Source organism: Lontra canadensis, unplaced genomic scaffold (genome assembly GCF_010015895.1).
Source record: "Lontra canadensis isolate GAN:19392208 unplaced genomic scaffold, GSC_riverotter_1.0 scaffold22, whole genome shotgun sequence".
Taxonomy (NCBI): Eukaryota; Metazoa; Chordata; class Mammalia; order Carnivora; family Mustelidae; genus Lontra; species Lontra canadensis.
In genome coordinates this window covers 20,104,481-20,127,953 of record NW_022631016.1, presented here as the reverse complement: position 1 = coordinate 20,127,953, position 23,473 = coordinate 20,104,481, and the positions used below count along the sequence as shown (strand labels likewise).

Here is a 23,473-nt window from a genome sequence, read left to right as displayed (position 1 = left end):
GTCATGATAATTGGTTCACATACAATAAAACATCTGTTATGGTCTAAGAGATGGAGAACTCTGGCAAGTTGTTGCTTTTCTGAAGAATAACATGATATATGTTTATGTTCCACTGTTGAATAAGCTGTATCTCCTCATCCACCATTAATTAGAATTAGTGGAATTTCACAAGGTTCTTTTCTTTTAGAGGTAAAATAGATATATATATATTTTTTACTTGGAACAGAAAAAAGACACTGAGCTAAATACAAAATTGAACCAACTGCCTGATTTACTTCTACAAAATTGTCCATTGGAATTTTCTTGGATGCCAACCTACAGAACTCACTGGATAGTGCTAGTCTTGTTTCTGTGATGCATCCATAAAAGCAGCCAGCCTGGAAAGTTAGAACCTACAAAGGAAAACCACAGTTTCTATTTCTATCACTGAAAAGGTAAAATCCATGCAATATGATAAATAGGTTATAGCAGATACAAGGCAAGTCTTTGGAGCTATCATTTGCAAATGTGATTTAGAAAGAGTCCTGCCAAACATTACCATCAGCTTGAGTCTCCCCACCAATGGATCTCCACTTCAGAATATTCTAGTTCATCCTTGTGTGACTTCTCTTGACCTTGGCATTCTGACTTGTAGTAGCATTGATGCAATGCATGATTCTGCACTTAGCGTACCTTACAAATTTCCATTCACTCTTCTTTTAGAGGAAGAGTGTTTTCCTTTCCTTCCTTTATGTTACTATACTTTCCAGGTCACTGTTCCTCCAATTGTGGGGTTTTTTTTTTGTTGTTGTTGTTGTTTTTTCCGAATGAAAGAGGAAGAAGTACAAGTAAAAATAACAGTTAATTTAAAACGTCACAAAAGTGTCAAAAATAATTTTAAAATCTGTGAAGCTCATGTATCTTTTTATAATAAAGGTTCAATTACACATGTGGAATGCAAAGTTAGTTTTGGCCAGCTTGAAGTATTTCAAGAGAAAAGCTTATATTGATCTGGATTATTGGATACAAGTTCCTCAGATCAATGGAAATTAGTCCTTCTGGAACTGTAACTTTTGGAGCCAAGAGTCATAAGAAGCATCCATTTGACCAGATTTGGATTGGAGGTACAGCATATTTAAAACTTCACTTTAGAATCTTAGATTATACATTCATTCACTGGTTGTTACACGGATCAGCATTTAGTTCAAGTTTCTGCATCAGAAAAACCAAAAATAAGTACATAGTGGAAACAAATTTCTTCTGATTATTACATTTGGAATTATAAAGCTCCTGCTCCAGTAACATATGGATCATTATTACTATAAATAACCCATGTTTAAATAGGATCTATATAATGGTAACATAGCTTAAATTAAATAATAGTCTTTTATTTTCAATATGTATTCATATAACCTATGAGTGAAAAAAATGAATGATTTAATTATAAAAATACCTTGGTCTAATGTTTTTATTCTGACAGTTTGAAAGAACATTTTTTTTTTAAAAAAGATTTTATTTATTCACTTGAGAGAGTGCGAGTGAGCAGGAGTGGGGGCGGGAAGAAGGGACAGAAGGAGAGGGAGAAGCAGACTCCCTTCTGAGCAAGGAGCCTGATTCAGGACTTGATGCAGGGCTTGATGCAGGGCTTGATTCCAGGATGGGGAGATCTACTCAAGATGAAGCAGATACTTAACTGACTAAGCCACCTAGGTGTCCCATTTTGAAAGAATATCTTAAAGATTAATGTCTCCTATGATATTACTCTTTGATTTTACTCTAATATGATCCAGAGCATAAAAGTGTTGATTCAATTTAGGCTTATTTTAGACTAGTCCTGTGTCACCCTACCATACATGTTCCTTTCTGCCCCTGTGGCAGATGTGACTATCAATTGCAGCCTATGTCTCCACTGAGTCTTCCTGGACTCATCTCAGGCTCTTTCTCATTGCAGAGCTGCAGGAAGCAACTCCTGATGGACTGAAGATGATATGCAAGATAGAAAAAACAAACAAACAAAAAACCTCTTTGCTCGTTCAAAGCTGCATAGTAAGCCCTTAGTGTGATGTGTTGTTATAGAATACCAGATACAACATCAGAAACCACAATAAATCTCTTGAAAAAAAAAAATAGTCAGTGAAAATGAAGGCATATCGGTTAATAGTAACCTGTTCTTAATCAGAACTCTCTTATTGACTAAGAAAGAATATGCATAATTCTAAAAAACTTAAAAATAAATTTAAAAAATTAAGAAGGGCCGAAGACTTGAACATACATTTTACTATTTTTCAAAAAAGACATGTAGATGGCCAACAGATGCATGAAAAGATGCACATCACTAATCATCAAGGAAATGCAAATTAAAACCACAATGAGCTATCGCCTTATACTTGTCATAATGGCTAAAATAAAAAAGTTAAGAAATAAGTGTTGTCAAGAATGTGGACAAAAAGAAACCCTCATGCACTGTTGGTGGAAATGCATATTGGTGCAACCGCTATGGAAAACAGTATGGAGATGCCTCAATAATTGAAAGTAGAAATACCATTTGATGCAGCAATTCTACTATAGGGTATTTACCCAAAGAAAATGAAAACACTAATTTGAAAAGATATATTCACCCCTATGTTTACTGCACCATTATTACAATAGGCAAGATATGGAAATCACCTAAATGCCCATTGATTGATGAATGGATAAGGAAGATTATATATATATATATATATATAATATATAATTTATGCACCCATAAAAAAGAATGAGATACATTTGCAACCGCATGGATGGTGAATAACCACACACTAAGTGAAATAAGTCAGACCAAGAAAGACAAATACCATTTGATTTCACTCATACATAGAATTTAAAGAACAAATAAATAAACAAGCAAGGAAAACGCAGAATCAGACCTATAAATGCAGAGAACAAACTGATGGCTACCAGAGAGAAGGGGGTGGGGATGGGGATGGGCAAAATGGGTGAAGGGGAGTGGGAAATACAGGTTTCCAATTATGGAATGAGTAAGTCACGAGAATAAAGAGCACAGTACAGGGAGTTAGACAATGATATTGGAATAGTGTTGTATGGTGACAGATGGTGACACACTTGTGATGACTATACCATAAACTTGAAATGTCGTGTTGTACACATGACACTTATGTAATGTATGTCAACTATATACTGAAATAAAAATAAATAAAAATAAAATTAAAAAATAAACCATAGATATACTCTGAAAAGTATGTTGTTTGGAGTTTTATTTTCCCCTAAGGAAAAACAACCCAAACATCAAAATAAACATAAAACATTCAGTAAGAATATTTCCAACATATAAGCTTATATATTTAAACTTCTTTTCCATAAAATTATGTTATCAAGAATAAAACTTTAACAAAAACTAAAAGAAATCCAATCTCCTGAGAATCAGGGACAGAGGTAATAAAAATCATAATTAATTTTTATATTTCTAAGAAAAAGTTGATATAAATACTTTAAGAACATAATTGAGTAGATATGTCTTTTTATTAAATATATTTTAGACCAGAATATATACCATAATAACATATGATCTTTCTTGAATAAATGCCCCAAAGAGTCTATCTATATGGAATGATATATTGCTAATTTCATTACTAATTTCAAAATTTAATTTAAAACTAAAACACATTTCTTCCTTGATATGACTAGATAAACTTTGTTAAATGTGTATTTAATAATAAAAGTCTTGTGAAATATAATTACTTATGTTGAAAATAATTTAAAACAAATATCAATTTTGGAAAAAGAAACTTAAGTACTCATTAATGCAAAATCATTAGACTTAAGAATTAGAAACATTCAATGATTATACTCTTGCAATAGAACAATGAAACTGATACTGAATCACTACATTTTTTTAATTAGAAAAGTTAAGCATGCCTGCTCTTGTCACTTCTATCTCACATTATACTGGATGTTCTAGCTAGTGTAACTGGACAAAAATTATAGAAGTAGATAGGTAGATAGACATCATTTATATTGTAAAGGAAAAATAAAACTGCTATTTGTAGATGACATCATCCTATGTGTAGAAAATCCTAAAGAATATACAATAAAACTTCTGGAATTAAAACTATTTCATCACATCTCAGGATACAAAATAAATATAATAAAATCAATTAATTCTGCTTTTATTATTTTTAAAAAGATTTTATTTATTTATTTGATAAAGACACAGCAAGAAAGGGAATACAAGCAGAGGGAGTGGGAGAGGAGAAGCAGGCTCCCCACTGAGCAGGGAGCCCGATGTGGGGCTCAACCCCAGGACCCTAGGATCATGACCCGAGCCGAAGGCAGACGCTTAACGACTGAGCCACCCAGGCGCCCCAAAATCAATTAATTGTGCTTTTAGATACCAGCAATGAACCAAAATATGGTACTGAAAAAATTCCATTTATAATAACATAGAAAAGAATAATTTAACAAAATGTGTTCAAAACTTGCAACCTGAAGACTATAAAATGTTGCTGAGAAATATTAAAGAAAACCTAAGTAAATGGAGAATTTTCATTCTATATGTATGGGCTGGAGGAGTCAACATCATAAAGAGAGCAATTCTGCAAATTTGTATTATATTCAACATGTTGTTTTTAAAAATCTCAACAGCCATTTTGGTAGACACTGTCAAATTGAACTTAACATTTATATGGATTTGGATAGGAATTATATAAATGTACAGTAATCAAGATAGTGTAGAATGTAGCTTTGGTGAAAGAACAGGTATGTAAGATCAATCAAACAGAACTGAGAGTCCAGAAATAACCTTTGTATTTATGGTTATATCAATCTGTAATAGGTTTCATTGGGAAAGGATATCTTCAAATTGTGCTGAGATAATTGAGCATTCATCTGCAAAATAAATTAATTAGATAATTTATATCGTACATAAGAATTAACTCAAAGGGATACATAAACCTGAATACAAAAACTAAACCTATACAATGTCTAAAAGAATATGTAGGAGAAAATAACCATGACTATGGGTTAGGCAAAGAGTTCTTAGCTGAACCAACAAGGGCATGATCCTTAATGAGAAAGGAAAAAATAATGGCAAATCGGACCTTTTCAGAATTGGAAATTCTTTGTATGTCAAAAAACACCATTATGAAAATTGGACCTTATCAAAATTGGAAATTCTTCGTACTTCAAAAAACACCATTATGGAAATGAGAAGATAAGCCACAGATTGGGAGAAAATGTTTACAAAACATATCTGATAAAGGAAATATATTCAGAGTATATAAAGAACTGTTCAAGCTCAGTAATTAGATGTTAAATAAACCATTAGAAATAGACCAATGAGGGGCGCCTGGGTGGCTCAGTCGGTTAAGCGGCTGCCTCCGGCTCGGGTCATGATCCCAGCGTCCCGGGATCGAGTCCCACATCGGGCTCCCTGCTCAACGGAGAGCCTGCTTCTCCCTCTTCCTCTGCCTGTCGCTCTGCCCGCTTTGGTCTCTCTCTATCTCTCTAATAAGTAAATAAAATCTTTAGAAAAAAAAAAAAGAAATAAAAAAGGAGAAAGGAAGAGACCAATGATTGAACAGACTGAATGGACATTTTGCCTTAGAAGAGTTTTTACCGAACATAATTTTATATATAACAAACATAGTTAATTTTATTTCTCCTAATATTCATGTTTCTTTTAACACCAAAATGTGTTCCACTGATCTACTTTTTTAAAGATTTATTTATTTGAGAGACAGAGATAGAGGGGGCGGAGAGAGAGAAATCCTCAAGCAGACTCCCCACTGAGCACAGAGCCAAACTGGGACTCCATCCTAAGACCCTAAGATCATGACCTAAGCAGAAATCAGGTCATCCACTTAGCCGACTGAGCTGCCCAGGCCCCCCCCCCCCCCCCCGATATTTAATGAAGCACATTTCTTGAGGTTGTATTTTTCTGTTTTTATATAAAACCATGCTATTCTAATTTGCACATATGTTCTGGCTACAGAGCATGGCTACATGACTCTCTTCTATAGATATAGTGGTCCCAAAATGTTAGCTTGTATACCTTGGTTATTCAGATAAATCACCGCTTAAATTTTAAATTCAGGCATGAGAAGGAAGCATAATGTTTGCTTATAATGTATTATAACATTTACTGAGAATATTTTATCTCACATGGGGGCATGTCAGAACACATTTAACTTAAAGATATCTCTTTAGTTTTCATCCTGATTCTTTAACAATTGAAAGAGAATTGCATGGTTTATATACATCTAAATAATTAAGTCTTATATGTGAAGAAGGCCATGCTTTTCTAATATATTTAGAAACTCACACCATGAATTTTAATGTAGATGACAGGGAGACATTTAAATGATGTTTTTCTAAAGCCTTAGTTCACAGTTTATAATGATGCTTTAACACACATAAATGATTGGACTGTGCAGGGTATTATTTTGATCCTGTATTTGTTACCGCGGATTTACTCTGCAAACTTCTATTGTGCAACAAGCAGATCACTCTTAAGTAAATTGGTGAGAAAGAAAAAAATAGGTCCCTAAGGAAAAAAAAAATGTTAAAGAAAAAGAAAGAGAGAGACAGTTTTAATAGTTGCATCTGTTCTTCAGTGACACGGGCTGCATTTTGAGGTAGAATTCTAGCATGATGTAATAAAAAAAATTACATACAATCGTCTTTAGAAATATTGTAGTGCAGAGCCCCAAAACTTAAATGTGTACAGAAGTTCGCATAGTGATAGAAATGAAATAATCAAGCCAGATGTAAGATATGAAGCTGATTGATTTTTTGTCATGTCTGATTTTTATTCAGGGACACAGGAAGTGTGCTTTTTCTTTCATAAACTCTCTCTTCATAAGAAAAGCCAAAAAGAAAACGTTTGTGGTTAATGGCTGACCCTGGGCCTGAATGTCAAAATATCATTGGGGAGGAGTAGATAGTAGGAAACTACCGGCTGTGCTGTGATCTAGCTAATAGATGACTAAGAGATGACCATTACTCAGCTCCGCCACAGTGGTGCAAAGGGGTAAATGTGTAATTTTTTTTCCTTTTTTTTTTTTTTTTGAGAAGAGTACACATCTCAAATATTATATGGTATTGCACATTTGAATACAAATTTAATTAATACACACACACATTTGTGCATCAATATTTTCTTATCCAAATGAGACTTCAATTTAAGCAATATAAAGCATGTGCCTTGCCAGTTTGCAACATGTAATAGTCGTGATATTTGAATTGTATGGGTATTTGAGTTAAATGTTGATGTAGAATTCTTACCATGTTTAAACTCAATGATTCTGAGTTTAAAGTCATCAATGGTTGATAATATATAAAATTCTCAGCATCTACAATCCAAAAGCAATTCCTGTCTCTATTTGCAATTTAGTTTAAAACATTAATACAGAATGCTTCCAGAAAGAGTTTGTAAAAGAAAAAAAAAAAAGTGTCAGCTATTTTTTTTCTCTCATATGACTATAGGGCTGTCAGTAACATCCTACGCGTCTTCTAAATATTTTGTAATAAATGAGTGAAATCTATAGATTTCTTTATATACGTAATTAAATTATTGGAATAGATTATTATAAGCCTCTATAAGATAAAGAATCTAAATTTATTCCTTGTTTTTCTCCAGCTTTTCATTTTCAACTCCTTCAAGTATATAGGGGAAATGAACTTTTGGAACCATACAAGGCATCTGTCATAGATGTGGGAGTAGAGGAGAATGAGTCCCTATAGACTACTCTTTCTGCTGTTAAGTGAATGTCATAAAGAAGTCATATTCATTATAATAAAGTAATGGGGTAATTCCTGAAATAAAAAATATCTATAGAACCAAGAAATAAATATTTAAGGATTGAGTATTACTAATTCAAATTTGAGGATTTTATATATTGGAATATCTTTATGATTGCTGATTCACAATTTCAATTAAATATATACGATAGGTGATCATGAATGTAATGACTCCATTAAAAAAGCTAGAAAAATTGCAGTTTCCTCGTTATAATAATAAAAATATTCCATTCAATCTAATTAGACTTCAAAGAAGACGACTGTACTTCAATGATTTCCAGCTCCACTTTTTTCAAACTGTACTGTCAGGATGAGAATTAATACAGCTGAGCTGTGTGGTGGAGAATCATCTTATACAGCACCACACAAGTATGTGACTGCTTATTTCTTAAATCTTAAAACACAGTAAACAAACATTTTTAATATATTTCCTCTTAAAGATTTTGCCATATAAAAGGACAAGTAAGTTCATCAATCAACATTTCCATGTTAGTCGATCTCAAGCTTCTTCATCAGATAATTAGGTGGCCAGTAAATAATACTTTTCAAAAAGCCTTATTTTGGAAACTGGCAGGATAATCACTGTGGTAAAAGAACACCATTATACTGGAACTGGAACAAGGCAGAATTGATTCCCTGGTCTGTATAGTGAGTGCCGGTTAGAGGAAGTAGAAAGTAATGGATTGTTTCTGTTTTGTTTTTTTAATGTTCTCAAAGTTCAACACATTTGGCTTTAGATAGAAATTGGTCACTTTGTAAAACTATCTATTCTTCATTGAAGCTGCTGATTATTGCCAAACATACCTATTACATATAAAGGAAATACAGTCAGTTTAAATAGTATTTCTATGAGTCCCATTTGAGGCAAATAAATTATACATATACACTCTAAAGTATTTATATTTACAGATATTTTTCCATTGAAAAATAATACTTTATAATTCTATTCTTTAAAAATGGAGATAAGGGTCAGAGATTAAAATATTTTTAATATGTGATATTATAATCAATAAAATACGGAGAAAAATTAATAATAACTGGAAATCATCACGAGTGGAAAGAGTATGCTCCTCCTTCAAGATAGGCTCTCATAACTGCAATTTACTCATTAGCCAAAGTAAAAAAAAAAAAAAAAGTGAGATCTTTAAGGATACTTAAAATATGGATTTTATGACTTTGAAGTTTCAAAAGAGTCTGCATTTTGTTGTCTCTTGTGAGAGAAAACCCTGAGCAATAACTAAATGCAAATAACACTCAGAGCAATATTTTGAAGCCAATAATGCAAATCATGAATGAATATGACCAAACTGTTTTTTCAACTCAAAAGAGAAAATTCTTGGCTGGGAGCAATGCAATGAAAACTATAATCAAAAAGCAAATTAATTAATTGCTTGGAGCTTCCTTTTAGAAAAGTTTAAAAATTGCCTTGATAAGTGAATTTTATGAAATAGATGAAAACTTGGCACAGCCTGTCAAGTAGATATCTGTCTTGTGTCAAAGAGGGCAGGCAGGCTCCAAAATACATTACCACAGGACATTATTTTTAAATGTACAAATGGATACATTTAAAAGCGCACAGAACATACTTGAAAATAATAAGAAGACTAAAAAGACCAAGATTAGGCTAATCTTTACAACTTTATAAAATGATGGATGTCATCCACTAAGCCTATTTTTCCATGTTTATTTATTTTATTCATACTGTTGAGTTATAAAGTGGATAATTAACAAGGGGCTTTATAACTAAAAACATACATTTGAAGAGAAGCAAAAAAAAAAACTGTTTTGGAAAATACCGAATTAACAGGAAAATATGAAAGCTTGTCTAGATAGTTGTCAATTCAGTGTGTGAAAAAGTATTAATTGTGCAAAATGTATTAACCTTATTCCAACCCTAGTTCCATTTTATTTTCTTTTCTCTATTATTAACGATATAAGGGGGGGAAGTTTAGAAGACCATGCCTTACATAGTTGGTTTTGCATCATTTTAAAGGATAGTAAAATGTTTCTAGTCTACTTCAAATAAATTAGAATTCAAATAATTTAAAATTTTAAGATAATGTGATAATATTTAATTTTTTGAAAAGGAAGGAAACATATACCATATACTAAGCAGAGAATGATCTGAAAACTCTAAATACTTTATTTCATTTAATATTCAGCACATACACAGAAACTATGATTTATTCCAATTTTAGAGGTGGCAGAAGTAAGGGTTAGAGAGAATAAATAATTTGACCTAGCTATCCCTTAGTAATACCAGGATTTAATCTCCTCTGCCTAGCAACAAAACAAATCCTTTCTCTGTTACATCAGACTGACTTCTCTGGTGGGGTGGATGTTACAATTTCAAGTTTACTGAGAAATTTATTGTTGTTTGTGACTTTTTTTCATTATTTGGGACAGAGTTGTGATGGTTATAAATCTGTGCAGGGGAAGTTTCTGAGTTCACAGAGATACAGAGAGCACTAGACAAGTGTGCAATATCCTTGTTAACATTTGAGGGTAATATGAGGATAGCACGTCCAGAAATGTTTGTGTTATCTATATAGAGAAAGAAAATGTCTTCAATTCCTTGTACATGTGATTTCTGGGTGACTTCAATTACTTTCCAGTAACTATGGTGGCAACTATTTTAGCCCAGGCCGTCAGCTAACAAATTAATTTAGAAAGGTCCTCCTGAGGGTGGGTTTTCTGACTCATGTTAGTTGCTGAAGAACAATATAGTTAGGATTATACTATCTGCTTCTACACTAGAAGACAGCATCATGTGGCCCTTATTTTAAAAGTGATGAAAAAGACTTAGGAATTTGGGTGTTTATTTCTAAAGGAATTTCTAAACAAACTCCTTAACTGATGTAGTATTGGTAATCCAAATTTACATATTTACATATCTAGTATATGTGTTCATGTGCATGAGTGTACGTATGGGTGTGTGTGTGATATGTGTGTATATGTAATATTGGTATATGTGACATATATGCAAGATGTATGATATACATCATCTATGGGTATGTGTATTCATTGTCTTATCTAGGATGTAAGCAGCAAGAGTCTTTGTCTGGAAGGTTTTGTGCAATGCAAATAGAATCAGAGTATGGGAAACAGAAGATAAATGAACATACCCTACAGGTATTAAGACAACCTCATTTGTTCTCAACAGCTTGCATTTGCAAAGCACTTGGTAAGGAATGTATATTGCCAAAGTTAATAATCTGTTTTTTTTTTAATGCAAATTCACAACAAAGACTTTCCCCTTAAAGATTATAAATATCTAAAGTTTAAAATTTTAAATATTTCAATATCCAATAGGGGTTCAATTTAGCTGCATAAACCGGATACAATATTTTGTTGCACTTTTTCTTCCATGTATCTGGAGTTAGATTTAAATGGTTAGAATGTTAATTTTTTAAATAATCGTATTTTAAAATAAATATTAATTTCCTGAGGTTGCTATTGATTGCTCTCATATAAAGAAGTACGTACTAGTAGATTTTTAAATATATATTCATACTTGAATGATGGGAAGTCACAAGCATTTCTATTGCCTGTAATGGAAATATGTATGCAGATTCTGTCATTGAAATGTTCCTTTTACTTTATCATATTTCACAGAACTTTATATCCAAAGGGGAAAGAGAAATTTGCAAATATTTCTATTCAATGAATAAACATAAGGACAATCCTCAGAGCACTTTGCAGATTGTGCTAAGGCATCAGACTGGCAAGAATGTAAAGGCTCCAAATGCTTTTGTCTATTTGCTTGGCATCTGCCAGCATATACGTGTTCTAGTTGCCGACACCTGCTTCTCCAATTTATTTTGCAAAAATCTACTTAATTTTTAAATGAATGGAAAGCAAACTTTAACATTTAAAGAAAATATATTACATAAAAAAACCCCTCTGGCATTATGTCAAAAATCCAAAACTTTTCATTCAAGATAATTGCATAAAAGGCCGTATCAATGTAAGGCTACACCTCAGGAATGATTCCTGCATACTGAATAACTGAGAATCCATGCTATATGAATTATTAAGAGTTCCATGCACAACCTAGTTAACTGATCAAAAATATTTGATTGCCTTTAGGATCACAGAGTATTTGGGGAGGGAAGATTTTTTTTTTTAACGACTAAGAATAAGTTGTCAGCCATTTTGTCTCTGAACAAGTATTTATTTTGGCAGACACTATTCCAGCCACCTGAGTTATGTCATTAAACAACAATAAAAAAGATATTTGCTTTCATGGAACTCGTAGTATTGAAAAAAAAAATGATTAGAGTGAAAAAAGAAAAACATAACCCCATTAGCTTGTGATAGTTTCAATTTGTACCTGTTTTCACAACATGTTAATAGCAAACTTCCATTCTTCAAATTGTACTAGTTAGATAATATTATTAAATGGTCAGCTTATCAAAGTAAATAATAACTTGGTAAATTATATAGAATGTTCTGTGATATGTGCTCTAGAAAAAGAAATAGTGAGGTGGGGTGGATGGTATTGAGTGCAGGAGATGGTGGAGAGGAAGCTGTGTGTTACCCTGGCTGTCAGCCTAGGCCTCACTGCAGACTGAATTTCAGCAAAGATCAGGATGACTGCAATAGCCATAGAAAGACCATGTCTACACAAAGGAAACGCTGCAGAAAATATCTTAAAGTGAGCATGTGCTTTAAGTCGCAAAGACAGAATAGCTGGAACAGAGAGTACAGATATGTGAGAGGAGAAGAGTCAGATCATGGGACGCCTCGTAGGCCATTGCTAGGGTTTCGGACGTAACTAAAAAAAAATTGAGAGGATTGGATTCAGCAGAGAGTAACAGAAGAATCTTTGTGACTGTTGGTAGAAAAGAGATGGCAAGAGGAAAAAAAATGTAAAGGGAAAACTCTTTCAGGGCTCTTTCCTTTCCTTTTTCACTGGCCAAAGTTTTTAATACAATAGGCTGATTGATTAATAGTGGTGTCCTTGGTGTTTTTATTGTTTAAGAAATGCTTTTACATTCTCGCCACACAGTACCATGGTTGTCCTATCCTTCTGGTTTCTATTTCGGGAAGTTTTTTGTTTGTCTTTTATTTTTACTTCATATGGAAGGTATTACCAAATGCTCCCTTCTATATCTTGCTACATGCGTAGGTTTTTCCTGTTTAATATGTCAGTGTGGTGAATAAATGTGTATATATGCACGCACATGTATATGTATATAGCAGCCTTTGAACACATTTTCTTATTTCTTTTTGGATTTTTGCATGCATTTTGTGATACACTTAACCTTAATATTCTTTTCTATTATCATCTCTGTTTTATTTTGGTAAAAGGAGTAGACAGACTTTTTATACTTTTTGCATTCTCCAAATAGTATAATATTGTAATTAAAATACCTGGAATATGTGATAGAACTCATCTGTAACACTGAGCTTTCTATTTTGTTGTTACAATAATTTTTCAATATTGATTCATTTGATTTTATTATTAAGTGTCTACACTTATTCATAAGTCTGTGTTCTTAAGTTATATTTTTGTATGCTTTTTAAATTTAAATTATTAAATATATTGAATGCATTGACAAAATATTTATATTTTCCTATTTTAAATATATGTAACTTTTATGATTATTTTCTGCTTTTCTTCTATACTATTGGTACTCATATATTTTTTTCACCTTCGAGAGGAGAAGGAAATATTGCAAAAGTTCTTAAGTTCTTTTTTTTTTTTTTTAAGATTTTTTTCTTAACTTATTTATCTGAGAGAGGTGGAGGAAGGGCAGAGGGAGAGAATCTAAGGCAGACACATCACTGAATGCTGAGTTGGGGGGAGCCTGACGCAGAGTTCGATCTCATGATCCTGAGATAACCATAAACCAGGAGTCAGATGCTTAACCGAATGAGCCACTCAGGCAGCCCAGCTTTTCAGTTCTTTTAAAATTTTATTTGATTTTAGTTTTTAACCATTTGACTAAAATAAATGTGTTTTTTGGGCACCTGGGTGGCTCAGTGGGTTAGAGCCTCTGCCTTCGGCTCAGGTCATGGTCCCAGGGTCCTGGGATGGAGCCCCGCATCAGGCTCTCTGCTCAGCAGGGAGCCTGCTTCCTCCTCTCTCTTTCTCTGCCTGCCTCTCTACCTACTTGTGATCTCTGTCTATCAAGTAAATAAATAAAATCTTTTAAAAAATAAATAAATAAAATAAAATAAATGTGTTTTTGACTCATTTTAATTTTGTATTCTCTTTAATTTCTTTTCTTGTTTTGACTATCTATTGTCGTGTTTGAATTAGCCATTAATTTTCATCTTTTAGGTATATTCATTTATGCCTTTGAATTTCAACCTTTCTTTAAGTCCTAATTTAGTTCGTATGTGGTTCTTGAGTTAACATTTGTGACATTTTTATAAAGTGTTATTTTCATTATTATTTACATCTAAATATACTCCCACTTCTGTTATAATTTATTTTTTGATTTGGGATATATAGAAATGATCTTTAAAATATTATTATTCTTAAAAAATTATTGTTCTATATAAAATTTTATTAAGTATTGAATGAATTTGAACTTAAATATATGTCATCAAGTAATGTGTACTTTATAACTGAGATTAATGAACAATGCCCCATAAGCCAAATCCAGCACAAATCCTGTTTGATTAAAAAAAAAATTTTATTTCAATCCAGTCATGCCCATTCATCTACGTATTTTCAATTCTACTTTTGCATTATAACATGAGAGTTGAGTAATTATAATTGAGACTACATGGCAGGCAAAGATGTGCATATATACTCTCTGCACCTTTACAGAAAACAAGGGTTTTTTTTGACTCCTGTTATACAATGTTTTGAAATTTAAGAAGAAAGACCTACTTTATGAAATAATACATTGAAAATGTAGTGGTGTGTACAAATCCATGTATGTTTGAAAAAGTGTATCTTATAGTCATATATTTTATTTACTTGTTCACTGAATGAGATTTATTATATGTTTTTAAAATCTACAAATGTGGTTTTCTGAATATGCTGTTAATTGTTGAGTGACTTATATAAAAAAATAAATACCTTAATGATAGGTGTGTATTTTTACTTTTACTTCTCTTAATTATTTTAATTATAGTTTTGAGATATTATGTTAGGGGCATGTGAGCTTAAAATTAAAATTCCCATCATGCTTTCAATGCTGCCTAAAATCTTTCCTTTTAATTTCAATAGATCTGCATCAACTTTTTGTTTTTATTATTAGATTTCATTATATCTATATTTTTTCTCAGTATATCTGTTTATGTGTTTTAGTCATTATTCTTGTAAATAGCACATGGATGCAGTTGTGGTTTTAACCAACATAAAAATATTTATCTTTTAAATAAATAATTTCTTTTATATATCATTTGATTACTGATTTGTTTATATTTTTCTTTAAGTCATTTATTTTATTTTTTCTATTTACTTCACTCTATATATGAAAATGCATGTGTGCAGTGTGTGCAGTGTGTTTTTCTCCTCTTTTGGTTTTGATTTATTATATTTTCTAATTCCATTAATTTTTTCTACAAGTTTCAAGATATATACTCTTCTGAATTTTCTTAGTTGTTTTCTTCAATATACTAATTTAATGAATTATAAAGTTAATGATAATTTTACTACATTTCTATAAGATACAGCTGGAAAGAGCTCTCTGACTGATGACAACTTTCCAAATTATATGTCAACTCCATAAAATAGTTTAGCTTTCCTTTTTATGCCACTTGTTAGAAATTATTTCCATTTTAATATATCAAAGTATTTATGTTCACTGGCATGTTTGACATTTTTTTTAATGAATGTTCTTATTTGGACCTCAGAATTTCTTATTAGGTTCATTTTTCTTCTCTCTGAGGTATATGTTTGAGAAATTCCTTTAATGATAGGTTCTCAATGGTACAATCTCACATTTAAGATTGTATAAATTTTTTAATTTAATTTTGTATTCATACTAGTTTCTATTATTATTAGAAGTCAGCTGACAATCTGTCATCCTTCTGTACATATCATCCTCCCTCTTTCCCCAACTACTTTTAACATATTTCATTGCCTTTGGTGTTTTACTGCTTTGAGATAATACAGCAAAATGGGAATTCTTTCTGGAATCTATTAATCTTCATTTAACAGTTTGTAACTTTAAACATTTCTGGAAAATTTTCATTCAGTATCCCTGTGTATTTTGCCTCTTCCACATTTTCTCTATTAATTACTATTGGAATTCTAAAAAGTCATATGTCAAACTGTCTCATTTTTTTTAAAGATTTTTTATTTATTTGACAGAGAGAGATCACAAGTAGGCACAGAGGGAGAGAGAGAGAGAGGGAGGAGGAAGCAGGCTCCCTGCCCAGCAGAGAGCCCGATGCGGAACTCGATCCCAGGACCCTGAGATCATAACCCGAGCTGAAGGCAGAGGCTTAACCCACTAAGCCACCCAGGCAGCCCCAAATGTCTCATTTTATCTTCAATATATTTTATCTCTTTCATGCTCTCCATTTCCTTGCTTTTGCTGTTATTGTTTTTCAGATCTATTCTAGGGCATCTAATCCCTTTTCAGATATTTCAAATCTGTTATTTTACTCTTCCATCAACTTTGTAATCTCAAATACTGTATGGTTACTTCTTAAAATTTTTATTTTTTTCTAAATCTAGTAATTTTTTAAAGATCTCTTATTCCTAATTTCAAATCCATTTTTTAAACAAATAAAACATACTTGTCTTTTCTCTTGTTTCCTTTAATTACTGTCCAGAGTGGTTTGTTCTCTATGTACTTATTGCCTTTTTCGTTGTGAGCCGATATTCCTTTACATGTTGATTTTTGAAAGCCTGAGTTTAAAGATGCTTTTCTTCAGAAATGTGGGTCTGTCATTGGTCTTGTGTCATTACCAACTCAAGACCAGTTTAAGCCATCTTCTAGAATTATAGATTTTGGGGACAGAAGAATAAAGTGAATTCAGATCCCAACTTCTGTTTGCGCATTTTCTGGAAACTTTTCTGATCTTTCCAAGGAAAATGAAAATCTATAAAAGCAAGTGTAGGTATAGTAGGTACATGTGATAGTTTTCCAGATTTGCTCAATTTTTATGCATGGCATCCCATTCCAAAGATTCAGTCTTTACTTGGGAGTCTATAATTTGACATTTATTATGTTGATTCAGGGGTTTGTTGTGTATCTTCCATATACACAGATAATTAAAACCCAGGACATAAGATCAAGTGATTATCAAATGCCCTAAGGTAGCTACCAACTTCAAAGCTTAGTTTCTTCTTTAAATTCATACTTTATCATCATTTTACGCTCACAGATTTCTTTTACTTTCCTGACTGCTCTGAACTGTTTTGGAAAAAAGTTTTAATATTTTTTTTTCCAGAATTTTTTTATTTTCTATACTGTGAGTTTTGTTCATATCACTCAGATTGTTAAATTGCCCATAAACATAAGTAATCCAACTTCTAATACATTTTCTGAAAACAGAAAATTGCTAAGACAAGTCATTGTTTATATTTTCTTATCCCATCTATTTTTTTCAATAAAGTTTCTGTATTTTTCATTCCTCTCTTGTCATTTTAGTTCAGCAACTGAGAAATTAACATTTTGGGAATCCTCCTATCTTGAACCAAAGTACTTATAACTGCCAAGTTTATAACCCTATGGATTTTGTACAGCACTCAACATAAAATCAGGAACTCAGTTATCTGGACATTTCTATATAATTTTCTTCCTTTTGGTCTTTGGATGGCAGAATTGTAAAAAATGTTGATGCATAATAAATTATTCTAATTATGACTCCAAGACATCAGAATCCTTCTACATTATTTAAGATAATGACTTATTATTGAACTGTTCAGTTTTCCAAAGACTTACAAAATCATGGTAATAATGTCTGTTGCAGGCATTTTCATTAATGTTATAAAGGCACAATTTACCTTTTTGCTCCTTTTGAACTTTGATAATAAACTAGTTTTTTCCTGGAGCAATTTTGTTTCAAAATATTATAACTGGCAGACATGGGAAAATGGAATGAAGGAAAAGCAAATTTGACCAGCAAAGGTTATAAATGAAGATCTCTACACTGAATAATTAGGTGAAAAAAAAAAAAGGCTACAGATAAATAAATGTTATCCTACAATTTCAAAAATGTGCTAGAAGTGTCAATTAGTGCTGATATCTCTTTCTAAATCTAAAGCATAATAAACAATATTATGTCAATTTTAAAGATTGATAAAATGAAAGGCAGAAAGCCTTACCTAAGGTAATAGATTCTTAGCAAATCTAGAAATTGGAAATGAATGCTTTCAGAAAATAAAAACATAAACTACTTCCCTTGTCTTATAGCTACTTAAATACTATCATTAAATAGACTAATAAAGCAACAGATTTTGGGGAACCAATTAGTGAATCTTTTCTTAATTTCCATAAAAATGGCACTATAATGAACTCCTGAAATAAGAAAATATGTAAACATTAGATTATAACTAGGACTGTCAAAGCCTTGGTAAAACTGTATGAAAACAGAGCCTTCAATTTAATATTGATACTATTTCAGGTCCTTGTTGTGTATACTAAACACTGGCTTAAGTGTGTAGACTTTAAACTAAGAACCCAACTTCCTCTACTCTACTCTTTCCATTATGCTAAAATAAAGAACTAGTTAGGTTTTCTTTTTCACCCTAGTAACATCACTAAAAGAAGTACTTCTTTTATTTTGTTTTTAGTTTTAAAGATTTATTTATTTATTTATTCTGAGAGAGAGAGAAAGAGAGAGAGAGACAGAGACAGAGAGAGCATAATTGGGAGGGGCAGAGGGAGAAGGAGAGAGAATGCTAAGTAGATGCCACACTCAGCACAGTGCTTAATGTGGGACTTGATCTCATGACTCTGAGATCACGACTTGAGCCAAAACCAAGAGTTGGACGTTTAACCAACTGTGCCACCCAGGCACCCCAAGAAGTACTTCTTTTAATTTCTATTTCAAAAACCTAAAATTTTTAAAAAATGAAGTTTATTAATTGGCTGAGTTTTCATATGGTGCTTAAAATAATGAGAGTATAAAACTAAAGAGGGAAAAAAGGCTTGTCCACCCCGAAACACACACAGCAGAATATATAATATAATCTGTATTCTAAAAGATGGATAGGAATATCATCCTATCCATCTTTTAAAAGATGGATAGGATGATATTCCTATTACTCTGGATATATGGAAAGTTATTTACCATACTTTGAAGTCTGTACCACCATACTTTGAATGTGTATAGGCAAGGGAGACTAGGAATCTTCCCATCCAGATTTATATTCAGCATCTATTTACTTGTTAGAACAGTTGTGAAAACAAAATAGAATAATGCATACAAAAATTATTTTATAAAACAGCAAACAAACGCTTTTAAGGGAGAAAATTGTTATAGCATAGGCAACAACAAGGAATATGAAACTATTAACTTAATCAAAAGAAGTCCAAAATCCTGCTCTATTATTCATTTCTCCAATGTACTTCTGAGATTATATGAACTTCTGTACAGACTTTCTAAATATTATTCAGACTTCTATTAGCAGTAGAGTGCTAGCCAATGGGAAATATGCTGAGCAAATAAAAGAGACTAAAAAATAAAACACTGTCCTCTAAAGTTTATATTCTAGTGTCTGAGTAAGGCAACAATCAAAAACAACACACAAAATCAGTTAAAATTATAAGTATTGCCACAAGCACTTTTCTTAATGGCAATATTTGAAGTGAGATTTAAGAATGAGTAAGGGTTAAGTAAGTGAATGTAGTTAAAAACAAACAAACAAGATAAAGCTTCATATTGGGAGCATGTTTGGCAATGATGAGGGAACAGAACATGGCATTATTGGCATCAGTAAACAAGGAGCAAAGGGATATTACTCACAGAGGATGCTGGTGTGGTAAATAAGGACATAGAATCTTTATCCCAAACCCAATTAGAAATTAACAAATAGAGTGTAAACAATATAGATTTTTTTTTTAGATTGCTCTTCAGATTAGGGCAGACATTGTGGTGAAGAAGGAATTTTATAAATGAACCAGTTAAATTATGTCAGCCTAAAGATTCATATAATTTTTCAGTAATTCTAGTAATAAAGAAGGGATAGTCTTTTCTGATCTTTCCGATTATGATTCAAGCAGGCATACAGATATTCCTCCATTTTATGGAAAGTGAAAGAATGGCTTCTTCACCTCAGTTCAGTCTTGTTCCATGGGATATGTGTATTGCACTATCTATTTGAATATATGGACCAACAATGTTGATGTTGTTGCAATATACAGCAGATCACTGCATTTCAAATTCTTCCATAGGCAATGGGATGTGTCAGTTGAAAAAACAAAACTTACATTGACTAACCAGTATACTACATACCAACTCAAACTTGGGTCTACATATCAGTAAACTGAGAGCCCCTTGAAAGCAAGCATACCCCTCATACTAGGTTCTCAATCAATGATTATGGAAATAAAAACTTATCCATCAAACATATGTGTTATACACCTACACTTTCCCATAATAGACCAAAAAGTCCCATAGGATCATAAGCTTTTTTTTCATACCACTTAGAGAAATTCGGTCCTGATTTATGGTCCATAGTCTCAGGGTCAAAACATCAGTTGTTAAGTCAAATCAAATAAGAATATTAGATGGCTTAAGAAGAGTTATCTATACAGCTTGACTCCAAAATTATTAGCCATGTTACATTCTTAGTGGATTTGATAATAGACTAAACAATTATAGAACTATTTAAACCAAAAAATAAAAAAAAAGCCATGGAATCTAGGAATATACTGAGATTTACACAGTAAGATTATTCTACTGAAAATATTTTCCTTTACTGACATAATACATGCTGTCACAGAATATTCTTTAAAATAAACGTGGCATAATCTCCTCGTATCTTCATAGCAATCAGAAATTAATACATATTGTATATCCTGGCTTCCTTGATCTTTCAATTTATGTAAAGTATTAAAATAAAATAATGTTTAAAAGCATATATATTATGCATCTTTAATTAAGGAAATGCCAAAATTTAAAATACCATATTCCTAACTATTTTATTGTTTTTGGTACAATTGTGAATGAGATTGTTTTCATAATTTCACTGTCTGCTGCTTAATTATTAATGTACAGAAATGCAACAGATTTCCGTACATTGATTTTGTATCCTGGGACTTTACTGAATTCATCAATCAATTCTACTCGTTTTTTTGTAGAATCTTTAGGGTTTTCTATATATAGTATGATGTCATCTGCAAATGGTAAGAGTTTTACTTCTTTACATAATTGGATGCCTTTCATTTCTTCATGATGTCTGATTGCTGTGGCTAGGACTTCCAGTACTATGTTGAATAAAAGTGATGAGTGTGGACATCCTGGTCTTTCTCCTGACTTTAGGGGAAAAGCTCTCAGGAATAATCTTAACAAGAGAGGTAAAAGACCTGTACTCTGAAAGCTGTAAGACACTGATGAAAGAAATTCAAGATGAAACAAAGAAATGAAAAAACATTCTACGCTCATGGGTTGGAAGAACAAATATTGTTAAAATGTTTATACTACCCAAAGCAGTCAACACATTTAATGCAACCGCCATCAAAATACACAGAACTAGAACAAACAATCCTAAAGTTGTATGGAACAATGAAAGACCTCAAATAACAAAAACAATCTTGCAAAAGAAAAGCAAAACTAGAAGTTTCACAATTCCAGATTTCAAATTATATTACAAAGCAGTAGTAACTGAAATAAATTAAATGAAATAAATGAAATAAATAATAAATGATATGAAATAATGAAATGAATGAAATGATAAATAAACGGATTTGTTTATAAATGAAATGAAATAAATATATAATGAAATATATATTTGAAATATATAAATGTATATATTGAAAAAATATATATATCTACATATGAAATATATATAATGAAATAGATAATGAAATATATATAAAATGAAATATAAATTAAATGAAATAAATAAATTAAATGAAATAAATAAATGAAATTAAATAAAGTACTGGCATAAAAACAGACATATAGATCAATGGAATAGAACAGAAAATCCAGAAATAAACCCACAATTATATGGTCAATTAATGTTCGACAAAGAAGAAGTGAATATCCAAAGGGAAAAAAAGACAGTCTCTTCAACAAATGGTGTTGTGAAAACTAGATGGCTACATGCAAAAAAATAAAACAGGACCAATTTCCTACACCATACACAAAAATAAACTCAGAATGGATTAAAGATTTAAATGTGATACCTGAAACCATAAAAATCCTTGAAGAGAGTACAGGCAGTAGTCTCTGACATTAGCTATTGCAACAATTTTCTAGATACGTCTCCTGAGGCAGGAAATAAAAGTAAAAACAAACTAATGGGACTACATCTAAATAAAAAGTTTCTGTACAGTGAAGGAAATAATCAACTAAACTGAAAGGCAATCTACTGAATGGAAGAAGATATTAGCAAATGACACATACAATAAAGGGTCAGTATCCAAAATATGTAAAGAACTCATACAACTCAATACTTAAAAAACAAATAATCTAATTAAAAAATTAGGAGAAAATATGAACAGATGTGTGTGCATTATTATTCAGCCATAAAAAAGGATGAAATTTTGCCATTTGCAAAAACATGGAGAGAGCCAGAGATTATAATGCTGAGTGAAATAGTTCAGCCAGAGAAAAATAAATAACATATGCTCTCACCATATGTCGAAATAAGAAACAAAACAAATAAGCAAAATAAAAAAAAAAAAAAAAGAAAGAAAGAAAGAAAAAGAGAGAGAGAGAGAGACAAGTGAGACAAACCAAGAAACTATAGAGAACAAACTGGGGGAAATAGGGGATGGGGATTAAAGAATACACTTATCATAATAAAAAAAATGATAAAAATAAAAATACAATATTATTCAAATTTAAGAGAAAAGTTTTTTCTTAAAGATTTTATTTTTTTATTTGATAGAGAGAGAGATCACAAGTAGGCAGAGAGGCAGGCAGAGAGGGGGAAGCAGGCTCCCTGCTGAGCAGAGAGCCTGATGTGGGGCTTGATTCCAGGACCCTGAGATCATGACCCGAGCGGAAGGCAGAGGCTTAACCAACTGAGCCATCCTGGTGCTCCAAGAGAAAAGTTTTTAAATTTAATTTAATTTTTTTTCAGTGTCCCAAAATTCATTGTTTGTGCACCACACCCAGTGCTCCATGCAATACATGCCCACCACAATACCCACCACTAGGCTAACCTCAACCCACCCTCCAAAACCATCAGTTTGTCTCTCAGAGTCCACAGTCTCTCATTGTTTGTCTCCCCTCCAATTTCCCCCAAGTCACTTCTCCTCTATATCTCCCAATGTCCTCTGTGCTATTCCCTATGCTCCACAAGTAAGTGAAACCATATGATAATTGACTCTCTTTGCTTGACTTATTTCACTCAGCATAATCTCTTCCAGTCCCATCCATGTTGATACAAAAGTTGGGTATTCATCCTTTCTGATGGAGGCATAATACTCCACTGTATATGTCAACCATATCTTCCTGATCCATTCGTCTGTTGAAGGGCATCTTGATTTTTTCCACAATTTGGCAACTGTGGCATTGCTGCTATGAACATTGGGGAACAGGTGGCCCTTCTTTTCACTACATCTGTATCTTTGGGGTAAATACCCAGTAGTGCAATTTCAGA

General features: G+C 32.0%; 1 pseudogene; it reads left to right on the top strand.

Annotated features, from left to right (window-relative positions):
- The first annotated feature begins 401 nt into the window (after nt 1-401).
- Nucleotides 402-1,345, top strand: LOC116870315 (annotated as a pseudogene).
- Nucleotides 1,346-23,473: the final 22,128 nt, after the last annotated feature.